Source organism: Neodiprion fabricii, chromosome 1 (genome assembly GCF_021155785.1).
Source record: "Neodiprion fabricii isolate iyNeoFabr1 chromosome 1, iyNeoFabr1.1, whole genome shotgun sequence".
Classification (NCBI taxonomy): Eukaryota; Metazoa; Arthropoda; class Insecta; order Hymenoptera; family Diprionidae; genus Neodiprion; species Neodiprion fabricii.
The window spans coordinates 15,886,583-15,912,870 of NC_060239.1; the positions used below are offsets into that span (position 1 = coordinate 15,886,583).

At 36.1% G+C, this 26,288-nt stretch overlaps 2 long non-coding RNA genes across 2 annotated transcripts; one reads left to right on the forward strand and one right to left on the reverse strand.

Moving 5' to 3' along the window:
- Nucleotides 1-402: 402 nt before the first annotated feature.
- Nucleotides 403-15,328, reverse strand: LOC124188027. Its single transcript, XR_006872223.1, has 3 exons — nt 15,178-15,328; nt 14,097-14,106; nt 403-412 (listed from the first exon to the last, which is right to left on the reverse strand). It is a non-coding gene; the product is annotated as an uncharacterized LOC124188027 (long non-coding RNA).
- On the forward strand, nt 1,856-25,098 carry LOC124188028. Its single transcript, XR_006872224.1, has 5 exons — nt 1,856-1,866; nt 6,086-6,088; nt 23,933-23,937; nt 24,512-24,516; nt 24,772-25,098. It is a non-coding gene; the product is annotated as an uncharacterized LOC124188028 (long non-coding RNA).
- The last annotated feature ends 1,190 nt before the right edge of the window (nt 25,099-26,288 follow it).

Below are 26,288 nucleotides of genomic sequence, written 5' to 3' on the forward strand. Positions count from 1 at the left end.
AACTGCGGATCGTATTCGAAAAAGGAAATATGAAATTAAGCACTTGCGTACGTTAATAATTGATGATAAAATAATAACAGTGCTGTACTCACCTTTGAGAAAGGATACGATGTGTTCCAAGCCCCACTCAGCTAACAAGTGATCCATTTTGATGCTCTTCTTCACACTGTTCCCACAAGAATGAGAAATACTTGTATTTCGACCGTTAGAGAATGAAACCGAACTGGCACTGCTAGCCTTTTATTTGGCACGCGATACTATTCGCTTAGCAATTAGTACCCATATGAATGGCAAGAATCGCCATACAGCTCAACAGCAGACGCTTTTCGTCCGGGAAAAAAGACGTCGCGCGTTAGCTTAATTCGACCAATAGCGTGGCAACGCCAGCCACATTCGATTGACAACGTTTAGTCTAGTCACAAGCACCTTTTTTTACGACTTACAGTTACGGTTTTCCTAAAAATATGGTTGAGGTGTCATTCGAATCGAAATCGCGTCTAGAAACTTTTTTAGAAAATTCAAGATCCGCAACAAAAAATTACAAATGGTATAAAGAATTAAGTAACAAAAAGGGGTTTTTGTTTTTCGCGAATATCACGAGAACTATTTCAGATATCGCAAATGTAAAAAAGATTCATAAAGAGCAGGAAATTTTCTGCGGGAAAATCCCAACTCCCGGAACTCTACCACCAATATTTATAATTTTGATCTGGAGGTAAAAATAGGGCTAAAAACGGATGATGTGACAACCGTGCGCTCGGCACGATTCGTTCATATTTACAACGAAAAATCTTTTAACCCATTAAGTATGAATATGCAGGATCGAAAAAATTCAGGTACCAATTAGACACATAAATGAACACTGATCCTTAAAAAAATAATTTTCCCCAATTTTTCAATAAATCATGCTCTTGTTAATCAAGTCGTTTCTATAATTTGTGAATCAACATGAAAACTCCTGTCATTTTCAAACTAAGAACCTGAAGGAGATCCCCATTTGTAAACTTTTTCAATACTCACTATACTTCATTTAATACTTGGTATCTGAAAGTTATGGTTAGCTTGAAAAAAATGGCTACCTCGAAGACATGAGAATATTTGAAATGATATAAAAAATGGGAAAAAAGTATTTTCATCAAAAAGTTGTGCAGGGTTGTTTTCGTGTTTTTGGTAGTACATGAAAAAAATATAGTACGGATATTCATTTGTTTATAACAGCTTGTTTATTAAATAAACAATAGGGATATAGACAAGAAATTGTTTTTTGTCAGAATATGAAAGAGCACTGGTAATAATGATTTTTGAAGAAATGATGGTTTCTTAGCATCAATTTTTAGCGACGAAAAAAAGGTGTTAGTTAAAAAATGCGTTTTAAAATTATAGGGAATTAGTTTTATGAAAGAATTTTATTCCTAAAAATCATTGCTTTTATCGACTATCTATTCGTCAAAAACCAATTTTCGATAATCTCATAAACAGTGCACTTGTTTATAACAATATTTCAAATAATCAAAGTGAAAAAAATTTTTAATTATTTTTATATATTTTTCAATGATTAGAAACTGAAACAATCAAAACATTTTAAAAAAAAGTTTTTTGGTAGCTCTGTTTGATTTTTAAACATTTTAATTCTTTAAATTTTTGATTAAAACAAGAAAAATCGAAACTGAAAAAGTTTACAAATGGGGATCTCCTTCAAACCCTTTGAAGAAAGAATTCCAAAAGTTAAAAAAATTTTCTGGTCTTAGTTGGAATATGACAGGGGTTTTTATGTTGATTCACAAATTATCAAAACGACTTGATTAACAAGAGCATGATTAATTGAAAAATCACGGAATTGTTTTTTTACGGATTATTGTTCATATTGTGTCTAAATGGTACCTGAATTTTTTTCGTCCCTGCATATTCATATTTAATGGGTTAAAAGATTTTTTGAAATATGTAAATTTGAACAACTGGTGAATTTTGAAAAATTAACGACGGAGCCAGGAATCGAACCTGGTATCTAGAGATGCTTTACCGGAGACTTACTCCACTAGACCACCTAGCCGCCCTGACTCTGTTATCATTAATTTCTCTCATAACCAGTGAGTTCAAATTTGTTTTCATGTGCCAACTTTATGTGTTGAGTGAGAATTTCATCTCTGTGTGCACGATGTAAGGAGACTGTAGTGTGTAGATGTTATGTTTACCCTTTCAATCCTTTGCTTCCGATGACAAGCCCGTAAGACGGCAATGCCGTCTAATAAATGAGATGCGGGTGTGCAAATCATTAATCTACGAGAGAGTTTTGTTGAAATATGTAAATTTGAACAACTGGTGAATTTTGAAAAATTAACGACGGAGCCAGGAATCGAACCTGGTATCTAGAGATGCTTTACCGGAGACTTACACCACTAGACCACCTAGCCGCCCTGACTCTGTTGTCATTAATTTCTCTCATAACCGGTGAGTTCAAATTTGTTTGTCAAAAAAGATTTTTTGTTGTAAATATGAGCGAATCGTGCCGAGCGCACGGTCATCACACCGTACGTTTTCAGCGCTATTTTTACCTCCAGATTAAAATTATAAATATTGGTGGTGGAGTTCCGGAAGTTTAGACTTTCCTGTAGGAAATTACTTGCTTCTTATGAATCTTTGTTTAAATTTGCGATATCTGCAATAGTTTTCGTGATATTCACGAAAAACAAAAACCCTTTTTTGTTACTCCATTGCTTACAACCTTTGTAATTTTTTGTTGCGGATCTTGAATTTTCTCAAAAAGTTACTTGATGCGATTCTGAATCGAATGACACCTCAACCATATTTTTAGGAGAACTGTAATTGAAAATCGTAAAAAAGTTGCTTATTGACTAGACTGGTTCGCTACTTTTGTACTAATTACTACCCTGCGAACAGCAGAAATTGCCATGCAGCGTTGTAGCAGACGCCTAGTGACGATTAACATGGGCATTAAATCAAGGCAAGTATCACTTGGGCATTAAAATGGCCTTATACATGTATCACGCAATCCAAGAAGATAGTCAAGGATTGCCATACAGTATCGTAATCAGTGCTTCACACTGGCCAAATATACTATTCACTATCGGTTACCTCTCGCCTTGTATACCAGAATCGTACCTATACCAGCATAGAATCTGACAAGTGTTATAAAGGAGCACATAATGGGATTCCGAGTTTTGAAAATTATGATTGCTAATGGAAAATATGCCACAATCAGTAGCAAAACTAATTAATGCGTAAAACATCAGTTACTGAATAAACAACAAGTAATTCGAAGAAGCAAGTAATTCGACTTGTTAGTATTTTCTACCATACTAGATTAGGTTTCAAACACTGCAAAGAACGGGAAACCTTCCGAGTGTTACATTATGTAATGACAAACGTGACTAGCGATTTACGTCATTTATAAATATTGCCATACTACAATCATTATTCTCTATTTTTTTTTTGTACGAAGTCATATGCGTAGAGCGTATGTCAATAGAATTTAGCATTAGGTACCAGAATTCTGAACTTCATTTCTCTCAGTGGAGAGAGATGAAGATACGAGATACTGCAAGTAATTTTGTGGCTTCACAAAATAGAAAAGGAACCTCACTTACGTAAAAAGAAGATAGAACAGGCACCGAAGATGCGGTAATAAAGCAAGAACTGAATCTATGGATAGCGATAATTATTCTGGGTACTACAAGAGCACGTCTTGATTGATGGAAAACTGAACGTAGAGTGTCGACACGAGAGATGAGCCTGATTTTCGTCTTGCTGCTGTCACGTGATTCTTCCTCAAATTTCCGTTATTCTAATTGGGCCAGCAGGTCGCGTAGGTCTGGTCCACAGATAGGCGGCGATAATCCCTCGCCGCTTGTTTTTCTTCCTCCTTGCTGACAGGTATCGAGGTATCGGGACGTCGAAAGGTGGTCGGAGATGCTTACCCTCAGCTGTGCTGCATCGTTGGTGAGAGGGGAGGTCGTACCGCTCATGTGTTGCGATATTGCGACCGATCGTACTTCACTCCTTGCTTTACTGGTACTCCCCGTTGTAGCTATTTCGTTTGAACTGCATCCCGGCCCTCGCTCATCGGAGCCTTCATGCCGGAACGATCTGGTGGTGATGACCCTCGACCCGGATCCCCGCACTATATCCACCAGATGCACGTGGTCAGCATAGTCTAGCCTTTTCCACGCCACAGCCCTTAGATAGGACGGTTTCTTAAGAGAAAACCGTCCTCTATTTGATAGACAACGACTTAGTAGATGTCGTGGTCGGTTCACTCCAGGCTGATAAGTATCGTCGACGGGAGGCTTTGTTGTGTTTCTGATGCACAGCCCTGTACGCCGTCTGGCGATGAATCCGAGCGGTAAAATCATTGATCCGTGGTTCGGCTCCTGGCTGATAAGTCTTACATAGTTGGAGGTACTGTTTGTGCATCACGCACGACCCTGTTCACAACTCAGATGCGCATCCATCGGGAGTGGTTTCAGCGGTATTCGTTCGTCTGTAGTCGGTGGTGGTCGGTGTTGAGCTGGTACGTGACCCCTGTCAGGCAGTGTCCTGGTATCTTGAAGCGCAAGTCTCGTAGATGGCTCTCGTAGCGCGTTACAAACTTTGAAAATAGAATAGAATTAGCTTAATAAAGATAATTTCACTTAAAAATAACTAGTTGTTCGTTATGGATTATTGGCCTTAGACGTGCTTTTGTTATTTTTAGCGATATTCGTACGTCGGGAAGTGCGTTAATTAAACCATGTGACGGGGAACGAAATACCACGTCACAACTCCCGCCTCCTTACGGAGGACCGAGGAGGTCCCTTGCCATTCGGAAACCACTATGTTGACTACTTACTTCTGCATGTGACTAGATGACCGTTAGAGGTATTAGAGGTAGTTGCGATAGATAGGATGTGATTGAAGTTCCATGCGATACTTGACTTGGCTGCGAGACTTTCGAGTGCGACTTACTGAATCTTGGCGAAAGTATGATTTTTGAAGTTTCACCATAGAACTGATCGGCTGTGAGTGAAGGATGGGAAGTGATGAGCTAAATTTTCGCGGGAAGATAGAAACGGGATTGATTCGTTTGTTTATTTGGGGGGGTGTTGTTGCAGAGGAGTTCAGACAATTTATGCGATATAGGGCGATAGTGAAATTGAAGTCGACCTCATATAGCGTGTTATTTTGGATGAAGCGACAAATAATTTGTAACCGTTATTTTTGAGATAATTGCGACAAAGAGGAGTTTTGACTTCAAGTGGTTATTGCGTCAAGTGGCTAGACGTGGTGATGATGACGAGGTAGAATTTAGACGTTTTACCATACCGAGAGCGGGTCTCTTTAGTTTTTAATCTCTTTAGTTCCTGGGGCGTCATGAGGTCGAGTTTGAGTGAGGCTTAATTGTTGGGCGCCATTTTGTAACCAATTTTCTTTTCAGAGTGAGGATTAATTGACTCTGTATCGGTGGATCTGACAGAATTCAGGAGTGGGCTCGCGGGCACAAAGTGAATTATTGGGTCCATGTGATAAGGTGGTTCACTGTTACTATAGTAACGAGAAAATAATTGCGTAGTGATAATAATGATATTTATTTATAGGACCGATATATAAAAAAGAAAAATAAAAATTGTTTTTTTTTTTGTGAGCTTAACGTTTTTGCTTTTGTGAGATATAACGTACGAAATTAGCTGTTTGCTTTGATGCGGAATCAGGTGTTAAAAGTTTTAGAATAACCGGTAGTCGCGGTAAGGGTGGATGGTGCACTGCTGTTGTTTTGGCTATTGGATCTCGGTATTTTACCACGTGGTTGCGCATTTCGAATGTTGGGTCTATTACCCTGTGTGTCACGATTAGGTGTCGATTGAGCAGACTGGGTCGCGTTGGCTAGTTCCGTTTCGGGTTCTGGGTCTTCCTCAAAAAAGTTGAGTGTTACGAAATTATTGCGAGAAGGCCTTGGGTTTCTTTGCCCGCGGTAGGCTAATTCGGGTAGTACCGATCGTTTCGGTGTTGGCGGTGCATGATAATTACTTGCAACTCGGAAGCTGATTTCTACTCGCCTCGCAAGGTCTTCTAATTCATCGAGGTCCTGCAGTTCGTCTCGTCGAATTAAAATTTGTGATCGCGGCAGTAAATTGCGATATGCGTAATCTAATTGCTCTTCTTCCTCCCACGCGGGTCTCAATCTCCCGAAATACGCCTTTATATATGTTAAATAATCGGACACTGACTCGAATTCACCCTGGGTTCGTCTACGAATTTCCTCCCTTAATGCGATCTGTAACTCGGGATTGACAAACCTACGACACCACGCGGCGTTAAACTCCGCGAAAGAATGCCACGTTTCGCGTTTGTTGCGGAACCAATAAATTGCGACACCTGACAAAAAGAAGGGGATGCTATTCAAGATATCCTCGTCGTGAATGTTAATGAGTGATCGCCCCTCGTCTATACGTGCAAGAAATGCTTCGGCGTCCTCGTTACGCGCTCCTGAAAACTTGAGGTTCCATCTCCTCATAACTTCGTATGCTGCCAGAGCTGTCGGCCTAGACGGTGATGCTGAGCTGCTATTCACGCTCGGTCGCGGAAAGTTATACTGGCTGTCTTCGAAACCTTGATTGCGGAAGGCAGGTCTCCGCAGCAGTGGTGCGTCGCGATATTTATAACGTGGGAAATTCCCTGTGTGGTAGTCGAACGTTTGCGAATTCGCCGGGTGATACTCCCGTGGCTCTAACGATGGTTGCTGAACGAGCGCCGGTTTAGCCGCCGCGTTATTGCTGGGAAAGAATTCTGGCGGTATATTTCGCGGGCTAATTCGGCTAGGTTGCGGTTTCGGTGGTTGTTTCCGAATCGCGCCGGTTGCTGAAGAATCGGGGTTACTTTTCGAAGGCGGTGTCACGTCACGAATTTCGTCGTCGGTGTAAGACACGGGATCAACCGGTTGTGTCTGTGTAGGTAACGTCATATTATCGCTGTCGTCTGTCGATGTTGTCATGTTAGCGTCGTCGAGAGTAGGGAGGTCGTCCATGCTTAGGCCGTATCGTTTACAATAGTTCGTAAGCCGTTGACGACGGACTGGCAATATACCCGTTATTGACAACGAGCGTCCTTCTAATTCGGTGTTTAACTCGACGTCGGTCAAGGAGTCTACCCACGCCTTGGCGGACGTGTGAATTGACATAACAAACGATTACCAGCGATAGGTGACCTGAAGAAAAAGAAATTTCGATATTGACGGATTGTTGAATCGGTTAAGCTAGCGTGATCCTTTAAAGCCGGAAACTGCGATATAAACAACGGGAGATTATACTACCCTACAGAAGCCAATGGTTTCACAATAAACTTTGGGCGCGCCAGAAAGTCAATATGGTAACCTTTTTTAAGAAATAAAAACACAGCGATCTAGCGAATCGATAACAAGTTTAATTACAAGAGGGGATTACCCCTGCCGTACTCTAGACTGAGGAGTTTATAGAGTTAGAATGTTGATGTCGTATCGTATTATTCCTGGGTTTTTTTATTGTTATTATTCAAGAGGTATGTCGGTTAATCTGTGCAGTATCGAAGTGGTTTCATGCCTGCGATTTTTATGGCAGTTGAGCCGTGCGATATTAAAAGTTTTCAAATTTTCTTTATTGGTGGCGGTTAAGCCGTGCGATATTTAACAGTTATAAGTTTTCGATATTTTTAATTGAGCGATATTCATGCTGTTCTCAGTCACGATGTTCAATTATAATATTCAAAATTAGGTTGATATCCAATGACGGTTGCGGCAATAAATTATTTCAAATTCGCTGCCCAATTGTCTGAGTTCCTCGCATTTTTACTGATTTTTGGGGCTTGTGAGTTCGTGTTCGGTCTCTTTCTTTTCTCTGGAGCTTTGGCGATATAAGATAGACTTTGCTTTCACAATTAAATGAGATACTCCCTCTTTATTGGCGTGGCCCCACGTTGGGCAACATTTTCTAACCAATATCGTTAATTTTGTTTGTGAGGGTAAAAGAATGAGTGTGATTAGATTGGTCACCCTATGACGCAGTTACTGACCTGAATAATTAGATATTGAGAGATATATTATAGATATATTAAGATATACATATATAGATGTACCAAGAGAGAAAGATATGATTGTTGGGCGCCAGACGCACATGCGTAGTAGATGTCGTGGTTGGTTCAGCTCCAGGCTGATAAGTATCGTCGACGGGTAGTTTTGTTGTGTTTTTGACGCACAGCCCTGTACACCGTCTGGCGATGCATCCGAGAGGTAAAAGCATTGATTCGTGGTTCGGCTCCTGGCCGATAAGTCTTAAATAGTTGGAAGTACTGTTTGTGCATCACGCACGACCCTGTTTACAACTGAGATAGGCATTCATCGGGAGTGGTTTCAGCGGTATTCGTTCGTCTGTAGTCGGTGGTGGTCGATGTTGAGCTGGTACGTGACCCCTGTCAGGCAGTATCCTGGTATCTTGAAGCGGAAGTCTCGTAGATGGCTCTCGTAGCGCGTTACAATATCAGGAAATAGAATAGAATTAGCTTAATAAAGAGAATTTCACTTGAAAATAACTAGTCGTTCCTTTTGGTTTATTGGCCTCAGACGTGCTTTCGTTATTCTTAGCGATATTCGTACGTAGGTAAGTGCGATAATTAAACCATGTGACGGTGTACGAAATACCACGTCACAGTATATATGAATCAATTTCATTAAATAAGAGGATAAGGAAAAAATTGATCATTTATGTTTCATTCATACATACATACATTTTATAATTTTTAATTCACTTTTGAAGACAGGAAAATTTTTGAAAAAAAAAAAATATTTCACATGATAAAATTTTCCAAAAATGAATATAATCATCAAGAAAATCTTGTATATTTTCTGATTATTTGCTCACATGATAATTAGAATAAGAATATCATTTATTAAAAAGATGCCATTCAATGTACTCCATGTATTGTAATTTGTAGCATCTATACAATGGATTAAAACCTATTGAGAAGTTTGAAGAAATCATACAGATAAATAAACAATCAATCATTCAATTACATATTTTGAATTTTCAAAAATTAAGTATCCATCAATTTGAGATAAAAAATTTATCGAGATTATTTGTTTTTTTTTCATCACAAATTATTCAATTCAATAACCTCCATTTGTATTTAATTATATTAATGTATCATTCATATATATATAAATTAATTTTATTAAATAAGAGAATGAGTAAGAAATTTATTATTCATGTTTTATCCTGATATGTATATATATATATATATATATATATATATATATATATATATATATATATATATATATGTGTGTAAGCCAATAATTATATTGTTAGGAAGGAATGAAGATTAGGGTGATAATCTACACATGTAAGATGCAGTTAACAACTGAAATATTAAAAATATGTACAAATTAGTGAAATACAGAGATATTACCATTTACTAATAATCTTATAGCTAACCTGAATCTATACAATTGCCGATAGCAAACCCTTGTATACATCAATATAATAACATTGATGCTAACAGCTCGGAGTCTTGTTACATACTGACTCTCACACGCGTGTCAATAAGCGACGCAGCCAAGCTTGATTACGCACAAGCTTACATATATATATATATATATTGTGACGTGGATTTTTACCGCTCTTCGGTCACTCGGAGAAAATTACCGAGACTTACCTCGTGCACAATAAATCGGCGTCCACGATGTACCCTGGACCTAAAACAATATCGCGAAATCTGTTGGGCGCCTGGCGTGATTAACACGCCTCGAGATCGGTAATGCGAGATACCGCGACCATATACTCGATAGCTCAGTACCGCGGAGAGGGGAGGGGTAATTTTTGGGTAGAGAGAGATGTAACACAAGTAAGCCAACGCGTGGTTTGGCCAATTCACTATAAAATTCCAATAATATATTTCTCGTCAGCGATATTACAAAAAAAAAAATAAAAATAAAAATAAAAATACTCATACGACTGCGTAGGTCGTCCTTCGCGATTCCAAATACAAAGGTTTAAATTTAATCCAAAAGAAATAAGCAAGGGAGAAACAAACCAAATAATAAAAAAAAATGAATAAATCTAGGAGACCTCTACAGCCTACGGGCGCTAGTCGCCGTCTTAATAATAACCCTAACTCGCAAAAACCAAAAACACAATCGGACTCGATGCGCTGCTCGCGATCGGCCTCAACTACGACGCTACTCGTCACTTAATTATAAACCGCTAAACAAACGTAATCTAGATCATACGCGACACGCTAATCGCAATTCTGATTAAATCTAGCTGGTATCCTATTTCTACAGGCGCTAGTCGCCACCTTGCTGATGCACCATAATTCATAAACTAAATCAAAAGACGTGCCTCGACGCGCTAATCGCGACCAAATTAATCACTCTAGGAAGCTTTTCTAATCGCGCGAGTGTATAGCGTATTATGACGCATCCGAGCTCCAGTCGTAGTCTCTATTCCCTCAACGTTCACCACCCCTTTTTCGTACGCAGACTCGACGAGACCCTGTGCAGCGGAATTTGGCCGCACTCAATTTCACTCCGAAATTGTTCCCCACGCGAAACCGTGACTCGACGCGAGACTTTACAGGGATCTCCTTGACTATACGCGTTATCCCGAAAACTCAGGCTACGGTCATCCTCAAGGAGATCGGCAAACAGATTTCGAGCGCTACTCTAACTCTAAGATTACGTGGGCCGACCGTTTATCGGTGTGCCAATTTAACTTGCGCTCGAAATATGCCCGCAAAGAATTATAAGCGCTTACCGCTCCGCAGCCACACTAGGAATTCTCCTACTCCCGTCTCAGCCATCACACACACAGTATCTTTTCTCTTTTTTTTTTCTAACTTTCTCGCCACGCAACTGTCGCTAACTGTCGCCAGGACTCAAGTGACGAGTCCTGCTAATCGGAGCCGCAATTCGAACATGCCCCGAACATAGGCGCCATCCATAGTCAAAATTTTCCCGCTCGCATTGGGGTTCTCGTTACGCAATTCTTACAATCTAGCGTATCGCTATCGTTAAATTCCGCTGTCGCGGGGTGTTGATTGGCTGACCAGTCTCGTGTACCCCGTAGCTTGGCAGTGGCGTGGTGATGACTTCGCGAGGGTACCTGTCGTCAGTTGGGCGACGGAGGGGGGGGGCTACGGCTCGCCGGCCACCAACGGGAATCTCGTCCGCCTTGGGTTCCCTCGCGGCAGAGCTCTCCGTTGACGCTCTCTCCGTAGCCTCGTGCGAGGCCCTCTTTTCGTCGCGATCCGCCGCGATTGCCATCCAGTAACGTCGTTCTGACTTGCTGCCGATCCCCTGTCCGAAGCCGCATTTACTCGCCACCCAAAAAAAAATAAACAAAAATCCTGAAAAATCTTATTTGCTAAACCGGCGATGGTCCCCTCTTAGAGTCTCGGATGCGTGACTGTTGTCCTGGCGCTCTTTTTCGAAATGAGCCGCGATCTACTCCGCGTGCTCCCTAAGTCTGTGGTCCGTCTAGAGTTCGGGGAGCCGTGCGGAACGCGCAGTAAAACTGCCACGTTACAATATATATATATATATATACACATTATAATTTCCAATTAACTTTCGAGAAAAGAAGAATTTTGGGATAGAAGAATGATTCACATTATTGAATTTCCGAAACATGAATATAATTATTAAGAAAATTTTATATATTTTTTAATCATCTGCTCACATATTATTTGGAATGAAAATATCATTCATTGAAGAAATACCATTCAATGTACTTTATGTATTGCAATTTGGAGAATATATACAATGGATTAGAACTTATTGAAAAGTTTGAAGAAAACATACAGCCAGATAAATAATCAATTATTTGATTTCGTGTTTTTAATTTCTGAAAATTGATTATTCATTAATTTGGGAAAAATAATTTATTCAGATTAATTATTTTTTTGTCAATTGATTATTGAATCGAATTACCTTTATTTATGTTGAATTATATCAATGTATAATTCATATATATATACATTGATTTCATTAAATAAGAGGATGAGGAATAAATTCATTATTTATGTTTTATTTTGATATGTATATATATCAAAATAACAGAAATAATATATTTCTTCCTTATCCTCTCAGTTAATAAAGTTATATATATATATTATAATAGTAAATATTGTGATTTTCAATTAATTTGAAAAGAAAAAATTTCCGAAAAAAAAATATTTCACATCAATTAAATTTTAAAAAAATAAATATGATTATTGAAAAAATTTTATATATTATTTGATTATTTGCTAAAATATTATTTAAAATGAGGATATTATTCACCAGAAAAAATGTCATTCAATGTACTTCATGTATTGTAATTTAGAGCATCTATACAATGGATTAGAACTTAATAAAAAGTTCAAAGAAAACATTAAAATATATCTCATTAAATGAGCGGATAAGGAAGAAATTCATTATCTATGTTTGATTTTCATATTTATATTAAAACGTTTCGAGTTTGTTCGCGGGCTGAATTTCGTCATAATATATATGTCATACGTATATGTGAGGTGACGTGGAGATTTCGCGCAAGCTCGAATGTTATATTATCTTTACGAATTTCCTGTCTCTTGGATAGAGCTGCAGGATTTGGTCTCTGGACTTGAGAGAAAGGTGAAGAATGATTACATGACGATGATTTGATGAATTTCTGAAAGAGCTTGAATAATTTCACCGTTTCAACTTGGTTTTCGAGATAGCCTCAGAAGTTGTTTCCTCACCATCACGTGCAATGGCACGAGTGGAATAAACCCATCATCACAGCCCGTGTAAACGGTTGAGGGTCAAACTTGATCTGTGTGTGTAAAGCACGCACAGATCAAACGCTATGAGTGGTTGACTCGTGATGCGAAAAATTTGTTTCCAGAAAGAAAGTGTTTAAATAACAAGTGAATGTTTCGTTCCCGGGGGGCAGGATGAGAGACAGGATGTGAGGTTTTGAATTTATTTTCCTTGTGATCTGTAATAAATTTGTGGTAATTTAGGAAGGAATAGCTCTTTCTTATTGAATTTGATAATAATTCGGTTTACCTACGGCAAGACTAAATATTATTTGCGTGATAGCATGGTGGTCAGAACGACGCTATTCGACAATGCGGGATCGTCGTTGACAAGTCGGTTTCGATATTGATAATGATTCGTTTAGTTAGTACTAAGACAGAATATTATTTACGTGATAGAATGGTAGTCAGAATGGCTTGGATAATAGTTCGGCTTCCCTATGGCAAGACTGGATATTATTTGCGTGGTAGTCAAATGAAAGTGAATTCTACGCGAACATGCCGTCACCTGTATCAAGACATCCAGTCGCAATAACAGAGACTCTCTACAGGTTCAAGTGCCCTACCTATGGGTCAGAGGATTGTGGGACGATCACCGTATATGAGCCATGAGGTGAGACGGAATGCTGTTCTTCACTCAGACACGGCTCCCTAATACCTAAGGACTTTTATTCAAAACAGATAAAATGTTTAATACGTTGAATGCCCCCCTTGATGGGGAGTAGTGTTTGAGGAGTCCTGGAAGGACGACTCCACGTCTCCTGATCGTGGGTCGTGTCGATATCTGACTCCTCGTAGATGTGGGATGCTCCGTCAATATATGCAGGGATAGGTCCTCACGTTGGACGATTCGTTGATCTACCTTGGTGTATGATACAATAGATGATAGATCTCGAGCCACATTTCCGCTCGTCTTTTATACTTTCTTATTGTCTAGTTTCGCGGTTTTCGGGGATAGAGATTGGCCGTGTCCCATATAGAAGGGGCACGGTAAATCGTGTGATTTGGTTGGTTTACCGGTATGTGGTGGTGTCATCGAGTATGTAGTGAGATTTGGGCTTGTCACCATCAAGCACAATATTTGGGGGCACGCGTTGAACTTCAGGTGCCAGTACTCTAGCCAGGCGTCCCGTCACATCACCCTTTCAGTTTTCTTTCACTATAATTTTTTTTGTATAACCTTGGAAGGCTCATGCATTTCAGGGGGAAAAAAAAAAAAAACTTGTTCGTCTTTACTTATGTATTTCGAGGTATGGTACACCGTCCCGTAGGGATTTTACCGCGCATACGCTCACGGATGGTGGCCTCGTTGACTTCTTCCGGCTGCACGGGTCCACGTTTTTTTATTTTGGGGATCTGGATCACCTGCGTGTGATCACGAACGATATTCCCATATCCCGGGTAGGACTTGACCTGCCCTAAATCCGCGATATTGCTGAGATAACCGGATCCCTTTTTCTCCCCCGGTGTTATTCGAGACGAAATGAATTTAAGAAAAATCTTCGTCGTTGTCCCGTGATAGCCCACCGATTCTCGTGTCCCAATGCCGCGTTCTTACTTCAGTTTCTCCTCGTCTCTTTCCAGGTCATCAAAGTAACATCCCTCGGTTTTGGTTTGCCGCGAATTACGTTTGATTTTATTGTAAGCCCTTTTCCTTGTTGGAATTTGGGTAGGAGAGTATGTATGATGTCTTTCGCACCTTTGCCTTAACATAATACGGACCCTCATAAAATGGTAGAAATTTTGCTACCGATTTTGTTACAGGATTCAAGATAGCCAAGGCCCTAGCTAAGACGGGATCGCCGACTTTGAAATGTCTGAATTTGTGTTTTTTTTTTGAATTTTTCGGCACTCTTCTCTCTTATTCGCGAGATATTCTTGTGCACACGGAAGATGAGGTTTTCATGTGGAAGAGATTTTTTTTTTACATTACCCAATGAACACATGACCTCCATATGACGTCATAGATAGGTTACATAGAGATCGTCGACTTTTTACATAGATATGACATAAAAATGACTTTATTGATGACTCTGATATGATGTCATGTAGTATGACATCATTATGACATAGTGCTGACCTAAAATTTGACTTTTATATGACGTCATGATTGTGACTTCAATATTACGTGAATATTATGTCTTATCCCTATCATATGTGTGACGTCACATCAAAGTCATAAATTCATATATTATTTACTTAAGAAATAAATCATACAATTACATAAATTACAAGTCATATTCTGACGTCAAAAGGATATCATAATACCGTCATATTCTTACGTAAGAAACAACCCACACTTTTACGTAAAATTGATGTAAGATGAACGTCATACTTAAGCATCAGCTTCCGGTCATTCTTTTACATACGAGTGACATAATACCAGAGATGAGTAGGGAGATCTCCAACGCTCGGCTTTTCGTGATACCAGCTAGGTTGGAGCGTCGACGTGACACCTAGGCGGCCACGCACCGAAGGTGGCCCATTTCCGACCTGACACCTAGGCGGCCATGCACCGAAGGTGGCCCACAATCGTGCATATATAGATATACTCGGTCGCTCGAGCAAGCGGTTGCCAATCGCATCCTTGTCCCCGCTCGCACAAATCTTTCCAGGAATGCAAGAATTGGGATTTTTTTGTTTCAATTATGAATGTCAGCGAATGAAAGTATCTCCAGATTTGATAAATTTTGGATTCAATTAGCGGACGCTGAACCAAAATAATTAACCATTCCCAGCCCGAATACTTTTTTTTTAATAAATATTACTTTTTTATTGATATGAAAATATGTGACGCCTGGTGTTCTCGAATATTTGTATACGCAGTCTATGGAAAAATATACGAAGCCAGCTCGATAACATTTATGCAAAATGTGCAATGGGCAAGTTGTTGGAGGAAATTTTTTTTTTCTCGAACTGAATCTTCCAGAGAACCATCAGCGAATTCCAAGCAAGCTCCATAAACATACTGAGCAAACGCGCGATCACGGACGTAGCTGTGGTGTGGCTGAGTGTATACCACATGAGGATGAATTTTCAATCACAGGTTTTTGCGCGAAGTTTTCCTGTATTTAAGTTAATTACTGCTGCCTCTGCTATAATACTGCATTCAAGTCTTAAACAAAACACTAAAAAATAAGTTAACCACTTAATGTAAAACGAAATGTTAGATTGAGCTTAAAATTTAAGCCGGAGTTACATAAACTAAGATAATTACAAGTGCAATATTGTAAATATTGAACATTTATTGTTCATCTAAATAAATATGGTTTCCTCCTCAAAAAAAAAAAAAAAAACATGAGGATAGAGTGATGCGGGATACGGGTTCGATCGCAGTTCACTGTCTTTTTTTTTTTTATTTTTAAATTCAATCCCGGCTTTTTTTTTGTATTTTCGGAGAGAAAAAACAAATCAAAGAAAGAAAATTTCAAGAGCCGGTCGATTTTTTCCTTCTTTCCTTTTGCTTTTTTTTTACTGAACCCATCTTTTTTGTAGTGGGGGTAACCCGGAAGAGAACAAATAATTGAAATAATAAAATTCCGAGAGCGAATCGATTTGTTCCCCGTTTTTGGCGCCTCTTTTTTGATATGGAAAAGTTTTGACAGTAATGGAAAATAGAGATTACTAAACGCAAATGCATTGTTTTTTAATAACACCGGCCCACAAAAAGAAAAAGTGGCCTGTACTTTTGACCGGACCTACCTATCTTTATGTATTTTGACGCGCTGAATCTGAATCTGAAGTCAGTTTTGCCCGTACACCCTCAAAATTTTGAGTAAATTGCAAAAAACCATAAAAATCGCCAAAAATTAGCATTTTTGGTAAGAAAAAAATTTATGGAACTATAGACCAAGTATGATTTTTATTCATTTTGGTCCGCTAAACCCAAATTTGAAGTTTATTCAACCATAAGCCTTTTAAAATTCAATTGGGCCGGTGTTATTAAAAAACAATACATTTGCGTTTAGTAATCTCTATTTTCCATTACTGTCAAAACTTTTCCGTATTAAAAAAAAAACGCCCATTTTATATCAGTCTTGACGAGCATTTCTTAAGAAGTTTGAGAGATGCGAGATCGGAACGACAAAATTATTTCAGTAGCAACAATGTATGGACCCCTCTCCTTTTCTGATATTGGCAGCCAGTTAAGAGGCTTCACAGTGTTCAGTTTAGTACCAGCAGCTCTCGTGGTAGCAGGATGGTAAGTGAATCACATAATTATTTCACATGTATGGAAAAACCGGCAGGTTTGACGATCGTCTATTTACTTTATAGATTAAGAATAGAAAAAAAGGGAAGGACCTGTAGTCGTATTTTATACTTTATTTAATTTTCCTTGAATTGTCAGACGTTTTTATTTTTGATTGTATAGGAAGAAGATGTGTGGGGAATTCCATTCTAGTGCCCAAGAATATAGTACACATTTTCGATCATTTTTTCTTTTTTTTTTTGGGAAAACATTTTCCTCAATTTCCAAATTTCCTTAATTTTTTGGTATTCAAATCGATTCTTAACAATTTTGCGCACAGCTGGGATTTCTTTAATTATTTTTTCCTTAATCCTGAGGATATTTCTTATCTGAGACCACTGTCAATAGGCGAGATTCCGGAAATCATAAAATTACCTTTTTTTCTAATTAAAAAGAAAATCACATAAGGCCACTAAGAGCTCGAAATGAAAATCTGAAAAAATTAGAGATGTTTTTTTATATTCGAAGCCATTAACGTAAAAAATCCGTTCAACGACCATCCTAATAGACATACATTGTATATGGGGCATTCCGCGTCAAATTTGCAACCCATGTACCTCACCCTCTTCGATTTTAATATTATTTTTTAATTTTAATATTATTATTAGACAATAAACAGCAATTTTCATTTTTTTTTCAACTCAAAGTGAAGCCCTTAAACTCTAAAGAATTAATTTTACCATTATCTGATTTTTTAATCACTGGATATGATGGGAAAATATGTTTCTTTAGTGGCAAATCATCTTCTTCATGAACACGGTTAACTACCTGTTCTAAAGGTTTTGGTGCATCCTTAACTTTACTTTTGATGTTTGACATAAAATTTTTAAACTTAAAAGTACTAAAATCATCTAACGGCCCAAATTTTTTGCAATCCTTGGCAAGATGTACTAAATTATGTACATTGTACGATATTGAATTCTGACCGTACAAATTTTTATGCTTATCAATGAACCACCTTAACAATTCATCAGCATAATCGTTATACACTAGGTATCTTTGAGGATCACATAAAATTCTTATAGCAACACTTTGAGCCATAAAGTGATTATAATATCGTGATCTCAAGATATTTTTTAATATGATTGGACCTGTATATAATAGAAACTGACGACATTCTGTGGCCTTCCACTTTGCAACGGTATCTAACAGTCTCGGCTGCCGTGCAAATTCAGATGGAATACAAGTTTTGATGGCCTTTAGCGCTTCATCAACATCTTCTTTTTGATCCTTTGTCAGTCGATGTGCCTTGGAACCATTAGCCAAACGAATTACATATCGTTTTGCTACACCCAAGCATACTAAATGCTGATAATCTAGTGGAATTTGAGATACCATCCCAAAATCTAAATCAAGCAGTAAAGATTCACCTAAGTGATGTTCTTCTTGCAGTTGATTTTTGAATGATTCGTCTGTACGAAGCGGACTATTAATCTCTGGAAAATAAACATAGTTTCCCCATTCTCCTTGTTGGATACATTTGGAACAACCAAAGTACCCACTATGAGATTTGGTTAAAGTTAAATATGCTCTAGCTGGAGCATCACAAATTATAGCACTCAGTCGTACATTTATAGTCCTGTCATTGATTTTCAAACCTTCATTTTGTATATCTTTCATGTCGTCAACGAAAGGATTTATATATATACATTAAAATCATTTGGCTTAGAGTGACCGTGGAAAAGTCCCACTAACAATGGTTCAGTATGAAAGTCATCCTGAATTGCAGCCAGCAAAGGCCAAAATTGACTGCTAGACGACTTACTGAAAGACATCCCATCACAATTCAGTTGAATCAAAATAGTTGTAGGGCAAACATTATAGTATTTATTCAGTGAGCGAATTAATCCATGGGCGATTCCAAAATGGAAATAAGAACCCCCATTGCCATGAATAATCTTTCCTGTCATATCACGAGGAGTTTTCATCAAAGTACGAACGTCTTTCTTCAGTTCATTTTGGTGTCCGTGGTTACGAAAAATACTTATTAATTTATTAGCAGCTTGTTGCGAAATACTATTTTCAGATAACCAAAACCGCAAATCTTCAGACAATGTAGTCCATGAAGCAGACCCAGTTTCTTTATGAAACTGTACATTTTTTAAAGTTTTCGGCCGTTCAATTTTATCACTTTCTGTGATTTGCTCCATTTGTTTATTCAAATCGTGACTAGATTGGTCACTATTTTGGTCATAAATCTCAAGGTCATTTTCAACATCATCTCGTGAATCATCAGATGTTGCCACTGAAACACTGTGTAAGATCTGTGATGATTGAATTTCCTCTGTTGTACTTTGTGCATCTTGAATGTTTTTTTTGCAGTCTGAATTTCCTCTTGAATAAGTTGATTGATTCTTCGTTTTGTCATAAATCGTATTGGCTTGTTAGGCATTTTCAATTATATTCAAAATAATGCGTGAGCTGAATATCGTCTGAAATAGAGAAAATAAAATTTTTTTATGACATTAAAGGAAGTAGAGTTAATGTCAGACAATAGAAACAAATTTTTTTAATTTGAAAAATTATATCGATAATTCGTTTATTCTTTCTTATATGTTAAAATGAAAAAAAAATTTTTTTTTAATTATATATTTATTTAAATAAAATCTGAATATTGTCAGATGTCTGCTTATTTCACTTGAAATACTAGTCAGTTTTCTATTGTTATTTTTTAACGTCGATCATCTTTCAAATCAACATACAGACATAAAAACTTTGAAGGATTTTGATAACATGCAATTAAATAAATTACACCTCATAAAATATGTCAAATCGAAACTCATATAAAAACCAAAAAATACAATATTACTATTAGGTTAATTTTTGAATTAATAAAAAAATTGGATACTCACTATTAAATATAAAAGTCAAGATCTTTCTCGATTTTTATATAAATGAATACACTCATTTCACAAACAATACAAATTAAATATTCATTATGAAAACTATTATTTATAAGCAATAAATTAAAATTTTAATGTAATGTATGTATATAAATGTAAACATAAACTACATGTGATTATGAAGGCTCCTTTAGATTTTTTTTCTGCTTAGTTGTTAGGCAGCCATTTTGCGCAATTAACCGCGTAATTTAACAGTGAAAAAACTTTTTTAATCTTTTATAAATATAACTCACTAATAACATCATTACAATTAATTACTATCATAATACTTTGTAATAAAAAATTATTTCTATAGAAGTTTTTATTTAAAATTCGCAGGCACACAATAGGAAAATAAATAAATAAATTTGTGGATATATAAAAAGCGCGGGCCGCGCATTGCGCAGTAATATTGACCTCCCTTCTACTTACTGTTAGCCCACGGCGTGGGCCTCATGCTGATAAATAAAGGGGCGGTGCATTTAGTCCTTGGTCTGCATAAATTTTATAAACAGTGATAAAAAGTGATTATTTTTCAAAAACAAAGTCAATTATATTTGAAAAAAAAAAAAAATTTTAAAGATGAGCAAGATGTAAGTATATACTAATACACAACGTTTATCATCAACAGTTACAATAAAGCAAAACGTAACCTAAAATTTTAATAATATTCTTTTAAAACTATTAATTTATTATTTTCAATTTTTAGTACAAGTATAAAGACAACAAAGGATTACGCTGTCGTATCATTCATCAAATTTGATACGTATTCAGAAATACCCACGAATTGGCTTTTGTACAATGAAAAGTTCAAAGATAAGATTGCATGTTGGTGGCCGAAGGAAGGGAAAAAAAATATTGCCCAAAAGATTAAGAACAGAGAAACACCACCTAAGGACTGGCCAGTTTACGAGATACAAATTTTGAGATGATGCAGTAAGTATTAAAATTATTAATTATACTGAAAGCAACAGATATCTACATCTGTATTTTTTTTTAATTGTTTACTGATGAAAAAAAAGTCAGATTTCTGTTAGCCTCCGCGTTAATTGTTGAACTTTGCAATTTATTTATTTACATTTTAAATTCTAAAATTGAATAATTAATCTTATAATTATCTGATTAATTAATAAAATTTTTAATTAGTTTGAAACTCAAAAAACTATATATAATTTTTATGATGATCATAGGTACTTTGGAAAGCGCAAGAAAAGCAGCTGAAGACTCGCAGTATGACTCTCAAATATCATCAGCACCGGAGCCTCGCGGACGGGGACACAGAAAAAGGAAAGTCACTTCGCCGGTTCGAGATGTTTTAAAAATAAATGGCAAGAACAATAAAATTTATTCCAGTAGTTCCGATGACGACGATCGCCCGGGTAAAATTTTTCAATACATTAAATAATTGGTGCTTCTTTATTTAAAAACTATTGCACATAAATGCATTGTATGTATTGACGTTCATGAATATAAATGGTGTAATTCTATTTTTTAGTTCCTGCATTGCCTCAACTTCCCCAAAACTCCCCATCGAAGAGCCCCAGTCACTTGAAAAGAAATAATCAAGAAGACTCTAGTTCGCAAAGCTCCCATGAAGTTCATGACGATGATTCAGACGGCTCGCTTACTAGGACTATGGATCGTGCGAAGGCACTTTTAAACAATCACAAATCAAAACAGGACGAACCAGGAGCAACAGCTTCAGGAAGTAACGGCGTTAGCGATAAGGACTCAGATGTGCAAGTCAAACACGAGCTCAGCGTTTTTGGAGGTAATATTATCATTTGAATCTTTATTAGCTGTCTACTCACCCTGATTAAAAAAAAATATTGAGACAGAGAAAAAAGTATTGAAAAGTATTGGTTTTCTTGTCAATCCAATAGTTTTCAATTTCAATACTTTTTTCTCTGTTTCAATACTTTTTTTATATTCAGGGAAGTGAATGGATGATTAAAATGATGAAATTGTTTTATTTTTACGGCATTATTATTATTATTATTATTATTATTATTATTATTATTTTGATTTCAGTAAAATTAGATACTTGTGTTTTTTTACTGGGTAAACTACTAACAGACGTAAAGGACTTGAAGCAAAGGAATGTTCTTAACAACAATGGGAATTCTAGTTTGGACTCTGCTATTTCTGCTGAAGTAGAATCCCATTTGAAAGTTGATACTCAAGCAAGGGTGGCAGCCTTTGAAGTACGACTAAAATCTTGCAAGACGTTCGAAGATGAATTCGTGAGTTATTTATAATTACATTAATCAATTAGGTTGAAAAATTTTAATCTCAACATTTGAAAAATTTTCATACTTTTGCGACTTTATCTACTTTTTGATCATTAAAAATTGAATTTATAATCAACATAAATTGTTTCGCAGTACATATGCACTCATTTTTTAAACATTATTGAACATAAAATTTTATAAAGGTAAACATTTTTGTAAAACTGTCATTTAAAATATTTATTCTCAATTGCATGCCTTAAGCGCGAATGCGCGTAGGCATATTTCTGGGGCCTGAAAATCAAATTTTCTATTTCTTCTATTATAAAATTACTTTAATTGATGAAAATACTGACTGCTGCAAGATAATAATCTGATTATATAAATTTCAAGAAAAACATACATCTTTTAATTAATACATTAAATTTAAATTTTTATGGCTTTCCAAATTGATACTGATTTAATAACTGACAAACCGTTGAAAAAAAAATTAGCCTTAATTAGAATAATTAACGACTGAAAAAATAATTTGAAGGATTGATTTGATAATTTTACTGAAACTTAAAAATTTGTCCATTGTAATAATTAATCATCATATAATCTGAAAATTTTAAATATTTATTTTTTCCTATATCCTATTCAAGAACGAAAAATAAATCAAAAAAAACTTATTCCAATATTTTATGGTCAAGAATAGGTATTGCTGCAATTTTAACGTTTGTATATTTCAACATGAACATTATTCATCATTTTTTGTACAAAAATATATTCTCTAATATTTTAAAAACCCACGATGCTGAAATTAACAGATATTTGAGAATTTCCTAAATTAATAAAAAAATTAACTATTAAAAAAGTTCCATTAATTAATATTAATAAAAAAATATAGAAACAAATGTTTAAAAATATTTTTTGAGTGATATATTACTACATTAATAAGTACGGGAAATTGACAAATTTTTGTTGATATATAATCTCATTTTTGTAACTATTGGTCATTTTCTTTTTATTACATTATCGCGTACTAAATTTTTATCTAGGTTCGGAAAGTCAAACAAATTGGAGGAGCTAATGGTAAAGATTTCACTGAAAGGGCATTAGCTTTTATATTTTCTGACAAATTTGCAAAGGAAAACACCTGGGAAGGTAAAATAACCAAGTACAAAGTGAACGCATTGAAAGTGATTGACATTTGTGAAAGTAAGAAATGATTTTAATCTACAAATTTTAACAACAAAGCGGCAAAATTTTTATACAACAATTATATGTCAGAAGTTATTCTTGAAAAATTTCCGACGTGGGACAAAGCTGAATTCGGCAAAGCCGGAACCAATTGGTTTAGGCTTGGCAATCAAAGAGCAGGAGAACAAGCGAAACAGGTCATCAAAAAAACTATACCGATGGATAAAAAAATTCAGAGCAAATAATGCGTAAATTAAAAAAATTCACGCAAATATTCATATCATTTATGTGTTGTCTTATAATCTAAAAATGAAAAATGACAATTACCGACAGATTCTAAAAAAAATGACGTGCATTGACTGCACGAAAATCTGTAATTGTCATTGTCACTTTTTGGATTTTTTTATTATTATTTAATGAAAAAAGAGATCATAATAATTACCAAATTTTATCGGAATAAGTCAAAGTTTAAGTTGCGCAATCTCATTTATAAAATTGAGATTCGTGAGCTAGTTTGCAATTCAAAAAGTGAAAATGAGCAATTACTATCTGGATTAACAATAGGTATCAATGTTTAATAACTATGTTAGAATGTGTAATTGTCATTTTCACTTTTTGAATCTTTTTCATTATTATTTAAAAAAAAAGACTAATAATTAAAAAATTTTATCATGATAAGTTGTAAGCTGCGTAATACTATTTGATAGTTTTAATGTTTATCCGCTAGTTTTTAACTTAAAAAGTGAACATAGATAATTACAGACTTAGATTCCAAAAAAATGATGTGCGTTGGCTACACGAAAATCTGTAATTGTCATTTTCACCTTTTGGATTTTTTTTTATTATTATTTAAAGAAAAAAGAGATTATAATAATTACCAAATTTTATCGGAATAAATCAAAGTTTAAGTTGCGCAATCTCATTTATAAAATTGAGATTCGTGAGCTAGTTTGCAATTTAAAAAGTGAAAATGAACAATTACTATCTGGATTCACAATAGGTATCAATGTTTAATAACTATATTCGAATGTGTAATTGTCATTTTCACTTTTTGAATCGTTTCCATTATTATTGTTACGCCCCGACGTACTGCCTTGGCGTACCTTTTTCAAAATTCCATTTCATTTCATTTCTTTAATTATTTCATTACAATCTCATATTCTAATAAGGTCACGTACAGTCCTCGGCATCCGCTGACATTGTATCTTATTTGCTGACACCAGGAATTGCGCTATAAAATTACTGACCTAGTAACAGTGGCACTCAGCCCGGGAATATCTCTCTTTTTAAGTCAAAATTATCATCAATAATTAGGATAAACCACTACCTTTGGAACCACCAAATTAAAATAGATTATTTGTTAAGATGTGTGGATGAATGCGTGAGAATTATCTTAAGATACCTTCTGTTAACATCTTGTACGTATAAGTGACGAGATTGAGAATCGTTGGAACACCGTCGAATGGCGCGAACTAACGCTGACCGTGTAGATTTGGACACCGGGAGGTCGCCCCCGCACTTAATTGGCTAATTACTGTTGCAACTTGTTGCAACTGCAGATTTTTCCCTATTAATACCCTCTGGCCCAAGCAGCCATGTCTTACGTCTGTCAAGTCGCGAAGTGCGTGGACGTAAACCCGGATTAGCCCTCTCGAGCAATAGTAGCGTTCGGAAAATCTTAGTTGTGACCGGCCTAAAGTCTCGCGCTAATTCGTCAAATTCGAGCATTCAGTTATTCTATTAGCTGCAAGAGACTCACTTTCTCCTACATTTCCATCTTTTCTGTTCTTTACTAAATCTCATCTTTTCTGTGAATAGACATTTTTATGATATTCCATTTTCCATAATTAAATTGAGTTCGGCCCTGATTCAATCGAATCAGGTAATCTTAAATATAATTCCAAATCTAAAAGACTAAGTGACCGACGTTCAACACCGTTCGATTGATCAACTCTTCCAAACTTGAGGTGAGGCTCCTGGTCCAGCATTCTATCGACGCAGACCGACACGATCCGACGGCTCTCAATCTCGTCGACCGATTCACCTAAAGCTAAGTCAATCCGAGTGTTAATCTTCGAAATTAAACGAATTCTTGTTTCACCTTTATAATCAAAATCTACTTCAGTAATTTTCATTCAAAATCAAGTCTAGAATTGGTGGCTAGCTTCACTACCCCCAATTAAATCGTACTTATTGTTTCCAAGAATTAACGAATAAGACTTAACCAATATGTATATATAATTGATTCAAGATAATCTAAAAAGAGAGATACAATCCAATAATCACGACCAACTAGTTAACCATCGTTCAGAGTAGATGTTCCTGGTACCAAATATTAATATCCTTTAGAATATTATAACACACGATTTGTATGAACTTGAACACTTTATCAATTGTTATTTTCGGCTCATATACAGAAACAGAATATACTTCATCTTTTACCAGTTGAATCATATTAAACATTTATTTTGAACGACCTTCTTCCCACTTTCTTTATTATAAAATTGCCTCAACAATTTAAACGAACCTCACAGACCTGTACAGGACTATAGCAACACGATCCTACAAATTACCGGCTTATCGAAAGGTAGGTCTTCTCTTAGTTTTAATAATTATTCATTGTCGTTACGTGGGAGCTTGATTATTCAGTTAATCATTAACTACCACCGCTCAGTACACCCTCACCCCCACGTAACATTATTTAAAAAAAAGACTATAATAATTAAAAATTTTTATTATGATAAGTTGTAAGTTGCGCAATACTATTTGATAATTCAAATGTTTTTTCGCTAGTCTTCAACTCAAAAAGTGAACATAGATAATTGCAGACTTTGATTACAATAAGTATTAAAGTGCATTGACTGCATTAGAATCTGTAATCGTCATTTTTACTTTTTAGGTTTTTTCTAGTATTAAAAAAATCATTGATAGTTATTATTATTATTG